Raw genomic sequence first — 16,026 nt, forward strand, 5'->3', positions numbered from 1 at the left:
CCACCCAAAGAACAACTTCTTCTGCGCAGCTTGTTTTCTAGGCAGCAGCGCTATTGTGATGTCATCGGGGGGCATTGTGACAAGCCGCCAGTGTTCCGTCTCTTCATGTTGTGCACAGTTCAAACGGAAAATACATCAACAGGCAGACTACAGAAAAGCTTACTATCAAAGGTTAGAGGGGGGCTTTCTCAGAGGGCTTTTTACAGTTTTTCTATTCCCAATTAGCCGTTTAAGTGTACTTATTGAAAGTAGTAATTCTTTCATAGGCCGCCCTTTCTTAGTATTTGACGTTCCTTATATTGCGGTATGAGGCTTCGCAGTAGGTTGCAAACATTCATCACCCATGACTGTCCCCAATTGAGCTCAGAAGCTCAATGTCTATCATGACCTCTCTTTTAGAATGTCCAAGAGCAAGCAAACTATTCCTCCAGGAGAGGGCGCCAACAGACTACTAAAGAGATCATCATTACTCAAAGAAAACCCCAAAAACCAATGCATGATAGGAATAAACAGGTAACTTTCTTTGGAGTGGAAGCGGAGAGATCGCACCAGATGCCAATTCTAGATCTTATCACACCTGTGGTCACTGCAGCAGCAGGTGAATCCACTTTGTCCAAAAGGGATCTATTCCATTCAATTGCAAATGATCTAGATAAGACAGAGAACTGCAGCACGGGGACATAGCCGAGTTGGTCAGGTTGAGTGGTGATGAGTTTGCTATTTGGATGAATAAAGAAAGTCAAAAGTGTGAAAGATAAAAAACAAAAGGAGGAAGTGTGAAAAGTGAATGGGCCAAATTGAGGTGCATATGAAGACGTATGCTTTCTTCCAATTCATTAAATCGGGCTAATATGAATCAGGTGAATTGAGTTCTGCTTTTGGAAACTGGGTTAAGAAGGGGTGCACCGTTCCTGGAGGTACTGCAATACCAGGTCAATGCGTGGAGTGGACAGAGCAAGCTCTTTTTCCATCTCCCTGTTCTAAAAATCCATTTAATATATGGTCCCCAGATAGGGGACGTATCAGATATTAAACTGATAAGAACAGATACTACACTTGATCTTAGCCAAAAGGCCGAGAAGCGATAACCAGAATTGGTTTGGGCCTCGAGTGGCACCCTGGCCTATGCCGGACACATCTTAGGGAGAGAGAGCGAGAGGGAGACAAACCCACGCCTACACAAGACATTTTGTCACCCAAGCCAACCCTTGAAAAGGCTGCTTTGCAGAGCAAAAACAAGAAGAATGGTGCGTTTTGCAGCCGCCGCCCACTGCAATGAATCTGAATAACTCCTCCTTTAGGGCGCAAGCAACTCCCCTCCCCCTTGCAGTCTTTCCAATTCACGATACAAAAAGACGGACAGGACAGGTTGCCTGACTTTCCGTCACTGCCACCCTTTGCCATCCTTACCCGTAGAAAGCCCTTTCATCATCCCCAAACCCTAATCTTTTCCCTTTCCTTCCCAGCCCCCAAACCCTGCCCTCTGTACCTTTCTCACCACCCGCTTCCCTTCTCCTGTCATCCCCCTACCACCCGGGAAAAAAAGAGATTGCCCCCTCCTTCCACTAGCCCACCCTCCCACCCAAAGAACAACTTCTTCTGCGCAGCTTGTTTTCTAGGCAGCAGCGCTATTGTGATGTCATCGGGGGGCATTGTGACAAGCCGCCAGTGTTCCGTCTCTTCATGTTGTGCACAGTTCAAACGGAAAATACATCAACAGGCAGACTACAGAAAAGCTTACTATCAAAGGTTAGAGGGGGGCTTTCTCAGAGGGCTTTTTACAGTTTTTCTATTCCCAATTAGCCGTTTAAGTGTACTTATTGAAAGTAGTAATTCTTTCATAGGCCGCCCTTTCTTAGTATTTGACGTTCCTTATATTGCGGTATGAGGCTTCGCAGTAGGTTGCAAACATTCATCACCCATGACTGTCCCCAATTGAGCTCAGAAGCTCAATGTCTATCATGACCTCTCTTTTAGAATGTCCAAGAGCAAGCAAACTATTCCTCCAGGAGAGGGCGCCAACAGACTACTAAAGAGATCATCATTACTCAAAGAAAACCCCAAAAACCAATGCATGATAGGAATAAACAGGTAACTTTCTTTGGAGTGGAAGCGGAGAGATCGCACCAGATGCCAATTCTAGATCTTATCACACCTGTGGTCACTGCAGCAGCAGGTGAATCCACTTTGTCCAAAAGGGATCTATTCCATTCAATTGCAAATGATCTAGATAAGACAGAGAACTGCAGCACGGGGACATAGCCGAGTTGGTCAGGTTGAGTGGTGATGAGTTTGCTATTTGGATGAATAAAGAAAGTCAAAAGTGTGAAAGATAAAAAACAAAAGGAGGAAGTGTGAAAAGTGAATGGGCCAAATTGAGGTGCATATGAAGACGTATGCTTTCTTCCAATTCATTAAATCGGGCTAATATGAATCAGGTGAATTGAGTTCTGCTTTTGGAAACTGGGTTAAGAAGGGGTGCACCGTTCCTGGAGGTACTGCAATACCAGGTCAATGCGTGGAGTGGACAGAGCAAGCTCTTTTTCCATCTCCCTGTTCTAAAAATCCATTTAATATATGGTCCCCAGATAGGGGACGTATCAGATATTAAACTGATAAGAACAGATACTACACTTGATCTTAGCCAAAAGGCCGAGAAGCGATAACCAGAATTGGTTTGGGCCTCGAGTGGCACCCTGGCCTATGCCGGACACATCTTAGGGAGAGAGAGCGAGAGGGAGACAAACCCACGCCTACACAAGACATTTTGTCACCCAAGCCAACCCTTGAAAAGGCTGCTTTGCAGAGCAAAAACAAGAAGAATGGTGCGTTTTGCAGCCGCCGCCCACTGCAATGAATCTGAATAACTCCTCCTTTAGGGCGCAAGCAACTCCCCTCCCCCTTGCAGTCTTTCCAATTCACGATACAAAAAGACGGACAGGACAGGTTGCCTGACTTTCCGTCACTGCCACCCTTTGCCATCCTTACCCGTAGAAAGCCCTTTCATCATCCCCAAACCCTAATCTTTTCCCTTTCCTTCCCAGCCCCCAAACCCTGCCCTCTGTACCTTTCTCACCACCCGCTTCCCTTCTCCTGTCATCCCCCTACCACCCGGGAAAAAAAGAGATTGCCCCCTCCTTCCACTAGCCCACCCTCCCACCCAAAGAACAACTTCTTCTGCGCAGCTTGTTTTCTAGGCAGCAGCGCTATTGTGATGTCATCGGGGGGCATTGTGACAAGCCGCCAGTGTTCCGTCTCTTCATGTTGTGCACAGTTCAAACGGAAAATACATCAACAGGCAGACTACAGAAAAGCTTACTATCAAAGGTTAGAGGGGGGCTTTCTCAGAGGGCTTTTTACAGTTTTTCTATTCCCAATTAGCCGTTTAAGTGTACTTATTGAAAGTAGTAATTCTTTCATAGGCCGCCCTTTCTTAGTATTTGACGTTCCTTATATTGCGGTATGAGGCTTCGCAGTAGGTTGCAAACATTCATCACCCATGACTGTCCCCAATTGAGCTCAGAAGCTCAATGTCTATCATGACCTCTCTTTTAGAATGTCCAAGAGCAAGCAAACTATTCCTCCAGGAGAGGGCGCCAACAGACTACTAAAGAGATCATCATTACTCAAAGAAAACCCCAAAAACCAATGCATGATAGGAATAAACAGGTAACTTTCTTTGGAGTGGAAGCGGAGAGATCGCACCAGATGCCAATTCTAGATCTTATCACACCTGTGGTCACTGCAGCAGCAGGTGAATCCACTTTGTCCAAAAGGGATCTATTCCATTCAATTGCAAATGATCTAGATAAGACAGAGAACTGCAGCACGGGGACATAGCCGAGTTGGTCAGGTTGAGTGGTGATGAGTTTGCTATTTGGATGAATAAAGAAAGTCAAAAGTGTGAAAGATAAAAAACAAAAGGAGGAAGTGTGAAAAGTGAATGGGCCAAATTGAGGTGCATATGAAGACGTATGCTTTCTTCCAATTCATTAAATCGGGCTAATATGAATCAGGTGAATTGAGTTCTGCTTTTGGAAACTGGGTTAAGAAGGGGTGCACCGTTCCTGGAGGTACTGCAATACCAGGTCAATGCGTGGAGTGGACAGAGCAAGCTCTTTTTCCATCTCCCTGTTCTAAAAATCCATTTAATATATGGTCCCCAGATAGGGGACGTATCAGATATTAAACTGATAAGAACAGATACTACACTTGATCTTAGCCAAAAGGCCGAGAAGCGATAACCAGAATTGGTTTGGGCCTCGAGTGGCACCCTGGCCTATGCCGGACACATCTTAGGGAGAGAGAGCGAGAGGGAGACAAACCCACGCCTATACAAGACATTTTGTCACCCAAGCCAACCCTTGAAAAGGCTGCTTTGCAGAGCAAAAACAAGAAGAATGGTGCGTTTTGCAGCCGCCGCCCACTGCAATGAATCTGAATAACTCCTCCTTTAGGGCGCAAGCAACTCCCCTCCCCCTTGCAGTCTTTCCAATTCACGATACAAAAAGACGGACAGGACAGGTTGCCTGACTTTCCGTCACTGCCACCCTTTGCCATCCTTACCCGTAGAAAGCCCTTTCATCATCCCCAAACCCTAATCTTTTCCCTTTCCTTCCCAGCCCCCAAACCCTGCCCTCTGTACCTTTCTCACCACCCGCTTCCCTTCTCCTGTCATCCCCCTACCACCCGGGAAAAAAAGAGATTGCCCCCTCCTTCCACTAGCCCACCCTCCCACCCAAAGAACAACTTCTTCTGCGCAGCTTGTTTTCTAGGCAGCAGCGCTATTGTGATGTCATCGGGGGGCATTGTGACAAGCCGCCAGTGTTCCGTCTCTTCATGTTGTGCACAGTTCAAACGGAAAATACATCAACAGGCAGACTACAGAAAAGCTTACTATCAAAGGTTAGAGGGGGGCTTTCTCAGAGGGCTTTTTACAGTTTTTCTATTCCCAATTAGCCGTTTAAGTGTACTTATTGAAAGTAGTAATTCTTTCATAGGCCGCCCTTTCTTAGTATTTGACGTTCCTTATATTGCGGTATGAGGCTTCGCAGTAGGTTGCAAACATTCATCACCCATGACTGTCCCCAATTGAGCTCAGAAGCTCAATGTCTATCATGACCTCTCTTTTAGAATGTCCAAGAGCAAGCAAACTATTCCTCCAGGAGAGGGCGCCAACAGACTACTAAAGAGATCATCATTACTCAAAGAAAACCCCAAAAACCAATGCATGATAGGAATAAACAGGTAACTTTCTTTGGAGTGGAAGCGGAGAGATCGCACCAGATGCCAATTCTAGATCTTATCACACCTGTGGTCACTGCAGCAGCAGGTGAATCCACTTTGTCCAAAAGGGATCTATTCCATTCAATTGCAAATGATCTAGATAAGACAGAGAACTGCAGCACGGGGACATAGCCGAGTTGGTCAGGTTGAGTGGTGATGAGTTTGCTATTTGGATGAATAAAGAAAGTCAAAAGTGTGAAAGATAAAAAACAAAAGGAGGAAGTGTGAAAAGTGAATGGGCCAAATTGAGGTGCATATGAAGACGTATGCTTTCTTCCAATTCATTAAATCGGGCTAATATGAATCAGGTGAATTGAGTTCTGCTTTTGGAAACTGGGTTAAGAAGGGGTGCACCGTTCCTGGAGGTACTGCAATACCAGGTCAATGCGTGGAGTGGACAGAGCAAGCTCTTTTTCCATCTCCCTGTTCTAAAAATCCATTTAATATATGGTCCCCAGATAGGGGACGTATCAGATATTAAACTGATAAGAACAGATACTACACTTGATCTTAGCCAAAAGGCCGAGAAGCGATAACCAGAATTGGTTTGGGCCTCGAGTGGCACCCTGGCCTATGCCGGACACATCTTAGGGAGAGAGAGCGAGAGGGAGACAAACCCACGCCTACACAAGACATTTTGTCACCCAAGCCAACCCTTGAAAAGGCTGCTTTGCAGAGCAAAAACAAGAAGAATGGTGCGTTTTGCAGCCGCCGCCCACTGCAATGAATCTGAATAACTCCTCCTTTAGGGCGCAAGCAACTCCCCTCCCCCTTGCAGTCTTTCCAATTCACGATACAAAAAGACGGACAGGACAGGTTGCCTGACTTTCCGTCACTGCCACCCTTTGCCATCCTTACCCGTAGAAAGCCCTTTCATCATCCCCAAACCCTAATCTTTTCCCTTTCCTTCCCAGCCCCCAAACCCTGCCCTCTGTACCTTTCTCACCACCCGCTTCCCTTCTCCTGTCATCCCCCTACCACCCGGGAAAAAAAGAGATTGCCCCCTCCTTCCACTAGCCCACCCTCCCACCCAAAGAACAACTTCTTCTGCGCAGCTTGTTTTCTAGGCAGCAGCGCTATTGTGATGTCATCGGGGGGCATTGTGACAAGCCGCCAGTGTTCCGTCTCTTCATGTTGTGCACAGTTCAAACGGAAAATACATCAACAGGCAGACTACAGAAAAGCTTACTATCAAAGGTTAGAGGGGGGCTTTCTCAGAGGGCTTTTTACAGTTTTTCTATTCCCAATTAGCCGTTTAAGTGTACTTATTGAAAGTAGTAATTCTTTCATAGGCCGCCCTTTCTTAGTATTTGACGTTCCTTATATTGCGGTATGAGGCTTCGCAGTAGGTTGCAAACATTCATCACCCATGACTGTCCCCAATTGAGCTCAGAAGCTCAATGTCTATCATGACCTCTCTTTTAGAATGTCCAAGAGCAAGCAAACTATTCCTCCAGGAGAGGGCGCCAACAGACTACTAAAGAGATCATCATTACTCAAAGAAAACCCCAAAAACCAATGCATGATAGGAATAAACAGGTAACTTTCTTTGGAGTGGAAGCGGAGAGATCGCACCAGATGCCAATTCTAGATCTTATCACACCTGTGGTCACTGCAGCAGCAGGTGAATCCACTTTGTCCAAAAGGGATCTATTCCATTCAATTGCAAATGATCTAGATAAGACAGAGAACTGCAGCACGGGGACATAGCCGAGTTGGTCAGGTTGAGTGGTGATGAGTTTGCTATTTGGATGAATAAAGAAAGTCAAAAGTGTGAAAGATAAAAAACAAAAGGAGGAAGTGTGAAAAGTGAATGGGCCAAATTGAGGTGCATATGAAGACGTATGCTTTCTTCCAATTCATTAAATCGGGCTAATATGAATCAGGTGAATTGAGTTCTGCTTTTGGAAACTGGGTTAAGAAGGGGTGCACCGTTCCTGGAGGTACTGCAATACCAGGTCAATGCGTGGAGTGGACAGAGCAAGCTCTTTTTCCATCTCCCTGTTCTAAAAATCCATTTAATATATGGTCCCCAGATAGGGGACGTATCAGATATTAAACTGATAAGAACAGATACTACACTTGATCTTAGCCAAAAGGCCGAGAAGCGATAACCAGAATTGGTTTGGGCCTCGAGTGGCACCCTGGCCTATGCCGGACACATCTTAGGGAGAGAGAGCGAGAGGGAGACAAACCCACGCCTACACAAGACATTTTGTCACCCAAGCCAACCCTTGAAAAGGCTGCTTTGCAGAGCAAAAACAAGAAGAATGGTGCGTTTTGCAGCCGCCGCCCACTGCAATGAATCTGAATAACTCCTCCTTTAGGGCGCAAGCAACTCCCCTCCCCCTTGCAGTCTTTCCAATTCACGATACAAAAAGACGGACAGGACAGGTTGCCTGACTTTCCGTCACTGCCACCCTTTGCCATCCTTACCCGTAGAAAGCCCTTTCATCATCCCCAAACCCTAATCTTTTCCCTTTCCTTCCCAGCCCCCAAACCCTGCCCTCTGTACCTTTCTCACCACCCGCTTCCCTTCTCCTGTCATCCCCCTACCACCCGGGAAAAAAAGAGATTGCCCCCTCCTTCCACTAGCCCACCCTCCCACCCAAAGAACAACTTCTTCTGCGCAGCTTGTTTTCTAGGCAGCAGCGCTATTATGATGTCATCGGGGGGCATTGTGACAAGCCGCCAGTGTTCCGTCTCTTCATGTTGTGCACAGTTCAAACGGAAAATACATCAACAGGCAGACTACAGAAAAGCTTACTATCAAAGGTTAGAGGGGGGCTTTCTCAGAGGGCTTTTTACAGTTTTTCTATTCCCAATTAGCCGTTTAAGTGTACTTATTGAAAGTAGTAATTCTTTCATAGGCCGCCCTTTCTTAGTATTTGACGTTCCTTATATTGCGGTATGAGGCTTCGCAGTAGGTTGCAAACATTCATCACCCATGACTGTCCCCAATTGAGCTCAGAAGCTCAATGTCTATCATGACCTCTCTTTTAGAATGTCCAAGAGCAAGCAAACTATTCCTCCAGGAGAGGGCGCCAACAGACTACTAAAGCGATCATCATTACTCAAAGAAAACCCCAAAAACCAATGCATGATAGGAATAAACAGGTAACTTTCTTTGGAGTGGAAGCGGAGAGATCGCACCAGATGCCAATTCTAGATCTTATCACACCTGTGGTCACTGCAGCAGCAGGTGAATCCACTTTGTCCAAAAGGGATCTATTCCATTCAATTGCAAATGATCTAGATAAGACAGAGAACTGCAGCACGGGGACATAGACGAGTTGGTCAGGTTGAGTGGTGATGAGTTTGCTATTTGGATGAATAAAGAAAGTCAAAAGTGTGAAAGATAAAAAACAAAAGGAGGAAGTGTGAAAAGTGAATGGGCCAAATTGAGGTGCATATGAAGACGTATGCTTTCTTCCAATTCATTAAATCGGGCTAATATGAATCAGGTGAATTGAGTTCTGCTTTTGGAAACTGGGTTAAGAAGGGGTGCACCGTTCCTGGAGGTACTGCAATACCAGGTCAATGCGTGGAGTGGACAGAGCAAGCTCTTTTTCCATCTCCCTGTTCTAAAAATCCATTTAATATATGGTCCCCAGATAGGGGACGTATCAGATATTAAACTGATAAGAACAGATACTACACTTGATCTTAGCCAAAAGGCCGAGAAGCGATAACCAGAATTGGTTTGGGCCTCGAGTGGCACCCTGGCCTATGCCGGACACATCTTAGGGAGAGGGAGCGAGAGGGAGACAAACCCACGCCTACACAAGACATTTTGTCACCCAAGCCAACCCTTGAAAAGGCTGCTTTGCAGAGCAAAAACAAGAAGAATGGTGCGTTTTGCAGCCGCCGCCCACTGCAATGAATCTGAATAACTCCTCCTTTAGGGCGCAAGCAACTCCCCTCCCCCTTGCAGTCTTTCCAATTCACGATACAAAAAGACGGACAGGACAGGTTGCCTGACTTTCCGTCACTGCCACCCTTTGCCATCCTTACCCGTAGAAAGCCCTTTCATCATCCCCAAACCCTAATCTTTTCCCTTTCCTTCCCAGCCCCCAAACCCTGCCCTCTGTACCTTTCTCACCACCCGCTTCCCTTCTCCTGTCATCCCCCTACCACCCGGGAAAAAAAGAGATTGCCCCCTCCTTCCACTAGCCCACCCTCCCACCCAAAGAACAACTTCTTCTGCGCAGCTTGTTTTCTAGGCAGCAGCGCTATTGTGATGTCATCGGGGGGCATTGTGACAAGCCGCCAGTGTTCCGTCTCTTCATGTTGTGCACAGTTCAAACGGAAAATACATCAACAGGCAGACTACAGAAAAGCTTACTATCAAAGGTTAGAGGGGGGCTTTCTCAGAGGGCTTTTTACAGTTTTTCTATTCCCAATTAGCCGTTTAAGTGTACTTATTGAAAGTAGTAATTCTTTCATAGGCCGCCCTTTCTTAGTATTTGACGTTCCTTATATTGCGGTATGAGGCTTCGCAGTAGGTTGCAAACATTCATCACCCATGACTGTCCCCAATTGAGCTCAGAAGCTCAATGTCTATCATGACCTCTCTTTTAGAATGTCCAAGAGCAAGCAAACTATTCCTCCAGGAGAGGGCGCCAACAGACTACTAAAGAGATCATCATTACTCAAAGAAAACCCCAAAAACCAATGCATGATAGGAATAAACAGGTAACTTTCTTTGGAGTGGAAGCGGAGAGATCGCACCAGATGCCAATTCTAGATCTTATCACACCTGTGGTCACTGCAGCAGCAGGTGAATCCACTTTGTCCAAAAGGGATCTATTCCATTCAATTGCAAATGATCTAGATAAGACAGAGAACTGCAGCACGGGGACATAGCCGAGTTGGTCAGGTTGAGTGGTGATGAGTTTGCTATTTGGATGAATAAAGAAAGTCAAAAGTGTGAAAGATAAAAAACAAAAGGAGGAAGTGTGAAAAGTGAATGGGCCAAATTGAGGTGCATATGAAGACGTATGCTTTCTTCCAATTCATTAAATCGGGCTAATATGAATCAGGTGAATTGAGTTCTGCTTTTGGAAACTGGGTTAAGAAGGGGTGCACCGTTCCTGGAGGTACTGCAATACCAGGTCAATGCGTGGAGTGGACAGAGCAAGCTCTTTTTCCATCTCCCTGTTCTAAAAATCCATTTAATATATGGTCCCCAGATAGGGGACGTATCAGATATTAAACTGATAAGAACAGATACTACACTTGATCTTAGCCAAAAGGCCGAGAAGCGATAACCAGAATTGGTTTGGGCCTCGAGTGGCACCCTGGCCTATGCCGGACACATCTTAGGGAGAGAGAGCGAGAGGGAGACAAACCCACGCCTACACAAGACATTTTGTCACCCAAGCCAACCCTTGAAAAGGCTGCTTTGCAGAGCAAAAACAAGAAGAATGGTGCGTTTTGCAGCCGCCGCCCACTGCAATGAATCTGAATAACTCCTCCTTTAGGGCGCAAGCAACTCCCCTCCCCCTTGCAGTCTTTCCAATTCACGATACAAAAAGACGGACAGGACAGGTTGCCTGACTTTCCGTCACTGCCACCCTTTGCCATCCTTACCCGTAGAAAGCCCTTTCATCATCCCCAAACCCTAATCTTTTCCCTTTCCTTCCCAGCCCCCAAACCCTGCCCTCTGTACCTTTCTCACCACCCGCTTCCCTTCTCCTGTCATCCCCCTACCACCCGGGAAAAAAAGAGATTGCCCCCTCCTTCCACTAGCCCACCCTCCCACCCAAAGAACAACTTCTTCTGCGCAGCTTGTTTTCTAGGCAGCAGCGCTATTGTGATGTCATCGGGGGGCATTGTGACAAGCCGCCAGTGTTCCGTCTCTTCATGTTGTGCACAGTTCAAACGGAAAATACATCAACAGGCAGACTACAGAAAAGCTTACTATCAAAGGTTAGAGGGGGGCTTTCTCAGAGGGCTTTTTACAGTTTTTCTATTCCCAATTAGCCGTTTAAGTGTACTTATTGAAAGTAGTAATTCTTTCATAGGCCGCCCTTTCTTAGTATTTGACGTTCCTTATATTGCGGTATGAGGCTTCGCAGTAGGTTGCAAACATTCATCACCCATGACTGTCCCCAATTGAGCTCAGAAGCTCAATGTCTATCATGACCTCTCTTTTAGAATGTCCAAGAGCAAGCAAACTATTCCTCCAGGAGAGGGCGCCAACAGACTACTAAAGAGATCATCATTACTCAAAGAAAACCCCAAAAACCAATGCATGATAGGAATAAACAGGTAACTTTCTTTGGAGTGGAAGCGGAGAGATCGCACCAGATGCCAATTCTAGATCTTATCACACCTGTGGTCACTGCAGCAGCAGGTGAATCCACTTTGTCCAAAAGGGATCTATTCCATTCAATTGCAAATGATCTAGATAAGACAGAGAACTGCAGCACGGGGACATAGCCGAGTTGGTCAGGTTGAGTGGTGATGAGTTTGCTATTTGGATGAATAAAGAAAGTCAAAAGTGTGAAAGATAAAAAACAAAAGGAGGAAGTGTGAAAAGTGAATGGGCCAAATTGAGGTGCATATGAAGACGTATGCTTTCTTCCAATTCATTAAATCGGGCTAATATGAATCAGGTGAATTGAGTTCTGCTTTTGGAAACTGGGTTAAGAAGGGGTGCACCGTTCCTGGAGGTACTGCAATACCAGGTCAATGCGTGGAGTGGACAGAGCAAGCTCTTTTTCCATCTCCCTGTTCTAAAAATCCATTTAATATATGGTCCCCAGATAGGGGACGTATCAGATATTAAACTGATAAGAACAGATACTACACTTGATCTTAGCCAAAAGGCCGAGAAGCGATAACCAGAATTGGTTTGGGCCTCGAGTGGCACCCTGGCCTATGCCGGACACATCTTAGGGAGAGAGAGCGAGAGGGAGACAAACCCACGCCTACACAAGACATTTTGTCACCCAAGCCAACCCTTGAAAAGGCTGCTTTGCAGAGCAAAAACAAGAAGAATGGTGCGTTTTGCAGCCGCCGCCCACTGCAATGAATCTGAATAACTCCTCCTTTAGGGCGCAAGCAACTCCCCTCCCCCTTGCAGTCTTTCCAATTCACGATACAAAAAGACGGACAGGACAGGTTGCCTGACTTTCCGTCACTGCCACCCTTTGCCATCCTTACCCGTAGAAAGCCCTTTCATCATCCCCAAACCCTAATCTTTTCCCTTTCCTTCCCAGCCCCCAAACCCTGCCCTCTGTACCTTTCTCACCACCCGCTTCCCTTCTCCTGTCATCCCCCTACCACCCGGGAAAAAAAGAGATTGCCCCCTCCTTCCACTAGCCCACCCTCCCACCCAAAGAACAACTTCTTCTGCGCAGCTTGTTTTCTAGGCAGCAGCGCTATTGTGATGTCATCGGGGGGCATTGTGACAAGCCGCCAGTGTTCCGTCTCTTCATGTTGTGCACAGTTCAAACGGAAAATACATCAACAGGCAGACTACAGAAAAGCTTACTATCAAAGGTTAGAGGGGGGCTTTCTCAGAGGGCTTTTTACAGTTTTTCTATTCCCAATTAGCCGTTTAAGTGTACTTATTGAAAGTAGTAATTCTTTCATAGGCCGCCCTTTCTTAGTATTTGACGTTCCTTATATTGCGGTATGAGGCTTCGCAGTAGGTTGCAAACATTCATCACCCATGACTGTCCCCAATTGAGCTCAGAAGCTCAATGTCTATCATGACCTCTCTTTTAGAATGTCCAAGAGCAAGCAAACTATTCCTCCAGGAGAGGGCGCCAACAGACTACTAAAGAGATCATCATTACTCAAAGAAAACCCCAAAAACCAATGCATGATAGGAATAAACAGGTAACTTTCTTTGGAGTGGAAGCGGAGAGATCGCACCAGATGCCAATTCTAGATCTTATCACACCTGTGGTCACTGCAGCAGCAGGTGAATCCACTTTGTCCAAAAGGGATCTATTCCATTCAATTGCAAATGATCTAGATAAGACAGAGAACTGCAGCACGGGGACATAGCCGAGTTGGTCAGGTTGAGTGGTGATGAGTTTGCTATTTGGATGAATAAAGAAAGTCAAAAGTGTGAAAGATAAAAAACAAAAGGAGGAAGTGTGAAAAGTGAATGGGCCAAATTGAGGTGCATATGAAGACGTATGCTTTCTTCCAATTCATTAAATCGGGCTAATATGAATCAGGTGAATTGAGTTCTGCTTTTGGAAACTGGGTTAAGAAGGGGTGCACCGTTCCTGGAGGTACTGCAATACCAGGTCAATGCGTGGAGTGGACAGAGCAAGCTCTTTTTCCATCTCCCTGTTCTAAAAATCCATTTAATATATGGTCCCCAGATAGGGGACGTATCAGATATTAAACTGATAAGAACAGATACTACACTTGATCTTAGCCAAAAGGCCGAGAAGCGATAACCAGAATTGGTTTGGGCCTCGAGTGGCACCCTGGCCTATGCCGGACACATCTTAGGGAGAGAGAGCGAGAGGGAGACAAACCCACGCCTACACAAGACATTTTGTCACCCAAGCCAACCCTTGAAAAGGCTGCTTTGCAGAGCAAAAACAAGAAGAATGGTGCGTTTTGCAGCCGCCGCCCACTGCAATGAATCTGAATAACTCCTCCTTTAGGGCGCAAGCAACTCCCCTCCCCCTTGCAGTCTTTCCAATTCACGATACAAAAAGACGGACAGGACAGGTTGCCTGACTTTCCGTCACTGCCACCCTTTGCCATCCTTACCCGTAGAAAGCCCTTTCATCATCCCCAAACCCTAATCTTTTCCCTTTCCTTCCCAGCCCCCAAACCCTGCCCTCTGTACCTTTCTCACCACCCGCTTCCCTTCTCCTGTCATCCCCCTACCACCCGGGAAAAAAAGAGATTGCCCCCTCCTTCCACTAGCCCACCCTCCCACCCAAAGAACAACTTCTTCTGCGCAGCTTGTTTTCTAGGCAGCAGCGCTATTGTGATGTCATCGGGGGGCATTGTGACAAGCCGCCAGTGTTCCGTCTCTTCATGTTGTGCACAGTTCAAACGGAAAATACATCAACAGGCAGACTACAGAAAAGCTTACTATCAAAGGTTAGAGGGGGGCTTTCTCAGAGGGCTTTTTACAGTTTTTCTATTCCCAATTAGCCGTTTAAGTGTACTTATTGAAAGTAGTAATTCTTTCATAGGCCGCCCTTTCTTAGTATTTGACGTTCCTTATATTGCGGTATGAGGCTTCGCAGTAGGTTGCAAACATTCATCACCCATGACTGTCCCCAATTGAGCTCAGAAGCTCAATGTCTATCATGACCTCTCTTTTAGAATGTCCAAGAGCAAGCAAACTATTCCTCCAGGAGAGGGCGCCAACAGACTACTAAAGAGATCATCATTACTCAAAGAAAACCCCAAAAACCAATGCATGATAGGAATAAACAGGTAACTTTCTTTGGAGTGGAAGCGGAGAGATCGCACCAGATGCCAATTCTAGATCTTATCACACCTGTGGTCACTGCAGCAGCAGGTGAATCCACTTTGTCCAAAAGGGATCTATTCCATTCAATTGCAAATGATCTAGATAAGACAGAGAACTGCAGCACGGGGACATAGCCGAGTTGGTCAGGTTGAGTGGTGATGAGTTTGCTATTTGGATGAATAAAGAAAGTCAAAAGTGTGAAAGATAAAAAACAAAAGGAGGAAGTGTGAAAAGTGAATGGGCCAAATTGAGGTGCATATGAAGACGTATGCTTTCTTCCAATTCATTAAATCGGGCTAATATGAATCAGGTGAATTGAGTTCTGCTTTTGGAAACTGGGTTAAGAAGGGGTGCACCGTTCCTGGAGGTACTGCAATACCAGGTCAATGCGTGGAGTGGACAGAGCAAGCTCTTTTTCCATCTCCCTGTTCTAAAAATCCATTTAATATATGGTCCCCAGATAGGGGACGTATCAGATATTAAACTGATAAGAACAGATACTACACTTGATCTTAGCCAAAAGGCCGAGAAGCGATAACCAGAATTGGTTTGGGCCTCGAGTGGCACCCTGGCCTATGCCGGACACATCTTAGGGAGAGAGAGCGAGAGGGAGACAAACCCACGCCTACACAAGACATTTTGTCACCCAAGCCAACCCTTGAAAAGGCTGCTTTGCAGAGCAAAAACAAGAAGAATGGTGCGTTTTGCAGCCGCCGCCCACTGCAATGAATCTGAATAACTCCTCCTTTAGGGCGCAAGCAACTCCCCTCCCCCTTGCAGTCTTTCCAATTCACGATACAAAAAGACGGACAGGACAGGTTGCCTGACTTTCCGTCACTGCCACCCTTTGCCATCCTTACCCGTAGAAAGCCCTTTCATCATCCCCAAACCCTAATCTTTTCCCTTTCCTTCCCAGCCCCCAAACCCTGCCCTCTGTACCTTTCTCACCACCCGCTTCCCTTCTCCTGTCATCCCCCTACCACCCGGGAAAAAAAGAGATTGCCCCCTCCTTCCACTAGCCCACCCTCCCACCCAAAGAACAACTTCTTCTGCGCAGCTTGTTTTCTAGGCAGCAGCGCTATTGTGATGTCATCGGGGGGCATTGTGACAAGCCGCCAGTGTTCCGTCTCTTCATGTTGTGCACAGTTCAAACGGAAAATACATCAACAGGCAGACTACAGAAAAGCTTACTATCAAAGGTTAGAGGGGGGCTTTCTCAGAGGGCTTTTTACAGTTTTTCTATTCCCAATTAGCCGTTTAAGTGTACTTATTGA

At 46.2% G+C, this 16,026-nt stretch overlaps 10 non-coding genes across 10 annotated transcripts; all 10 read right to left on the bottom strand.

Moving 5' to 3' along the window:
- Window positions 1-895: 895 nt before the first annotated feature.
- On the bottom strand, window positions 896-1,086 carry LOC142274322 (U2 spliceosomal RNA). The gene has a single exon (XR_012738644.1). It is a non-coding gene; the product is annotated as a U2 spliceosomal RNA (small nuclear RNA).
- A 1,387-nt stretch (window positions 1,087-2,473) lies between these two features.
- LOC142274324 (U2 spliceosomal RNA) lies at window positions 2,474-2,664 on the bottom strand. The gene has a single exon (XR_012738645.1). It is a non-coding gene; the product is annotated as a U2 spliceosomal RNA (small nuclear RNA).
- A 1,387-nt stretch (window positions 2,665-4,051) lies between these two features.
- On the bottom strand, window positions 4,052-4,242 carry LOC142274325 (U2 spliceosomal RNA). The gene has a single exon (XR_012738646.1). It is a non-coding gene; the product is annotated as a U2 spliceosomal RNA (small nuclear RNA).
- Window positions 4,243-5,629: 1,387 nt separating this feature from the next.
- Window positions 5,630-5,820, bottom strand: LOC142274326 (U2 spliceosomal RNA). Its single transcript, XR_012738647.1, has one exon. It is a non-coding gene; the product is annotated as a U2 spliceosomal RNA (small nuclear RNA).
- A 1,387-nt stretch (window positions 5,821-7,207) lies between these two features.
- Window positions 7,208-7,398, bottom strand: LOC142274327 (U2 spliceosomal RNA). Its single transcript, XR_012738648.1, has one exon. It is a non-coding gene; the product is annotated as a U2 spliceosomal RNA (small nuclear RNA).
- A 1,387-nt stretch (window positions 7,399-8,785) lies between these two features.
- LOC142274329 (U2 spliceosomal RNA) lies at window positions 8,786-8,976 on the bottom strand. The gene has a single exon (XR_012738650.1). It is a non-coding gene; the product is annotated as a U2 spliceosomal RNA (small nuclear RNA).
- Window positions 8,977-10,363: 1,387 nt separating this feature from the next.
- On the bottom strand, window positions 10,364-10,554 carry LOC142274330 (U2 spliceosomal RNA). The gene has a single exon (XR_012738651.1). It is a non-coding gene; the product is annotated as a U2 spliceosomal RNA (small nuclear RNA).
- A 1,387-nt stretch (window positions 10,555-11,941) lies between these two features.
- Window positions 11,942-12,132, bottom strand: LOC142274331 (U2 spliceosomal RNA). Its single transcript, XR_012738652.1, has one exon. It is a non-coding gene; the product is annotated as a U2 spliceosomal RNA (small nuclear RNA).
- Window positions 12,133-13,519: 1,387 nt separating this feature from the next.
- On the bottom strand, window positions 13,520-13,710 carry LOC142274332 (U2 spliceosomal RNA). The gene has a single exon (XR_012738653.1). It is a non-coding gene; the product is annotated as a U2 spliceosomal RNA (small nuclear RNA).
- A 1,387-nt stretch (window positions 13,711-15,097) lies between these two features.
- Window positions 15,098-15,288, bottom strand: LOC142274333 (U2 spliceosomal RNA). The gene has a single exon (XR_012738654.1). It is a non-coding gene; the product is annotated as a U2 spliceosomal RNA (small nuclear RNA).
- Window positions 15,289-16,026: the final 738 nt, after the last annotated feature.

Source organism: Anomaloglossus baeobatrachus, unplaced genomic scaffold (assembly GCF_048569485.1).
Source record: "Anomaloglossus baeobatrachus isolate aAnoBae1 unplaced genomic scaffold, aAnoBae1.hap1 Scaffold_373, whole genome shotgun sequence".
In the NCBI taxonomy this organism is placed as follows: domain Eukaryota; kingdom Metazoa; phylum Chordata; class Amphibia; order Anura; family Aromobatidae; genus Anomaloglossus; species Anomaloglossus baeobatrachus.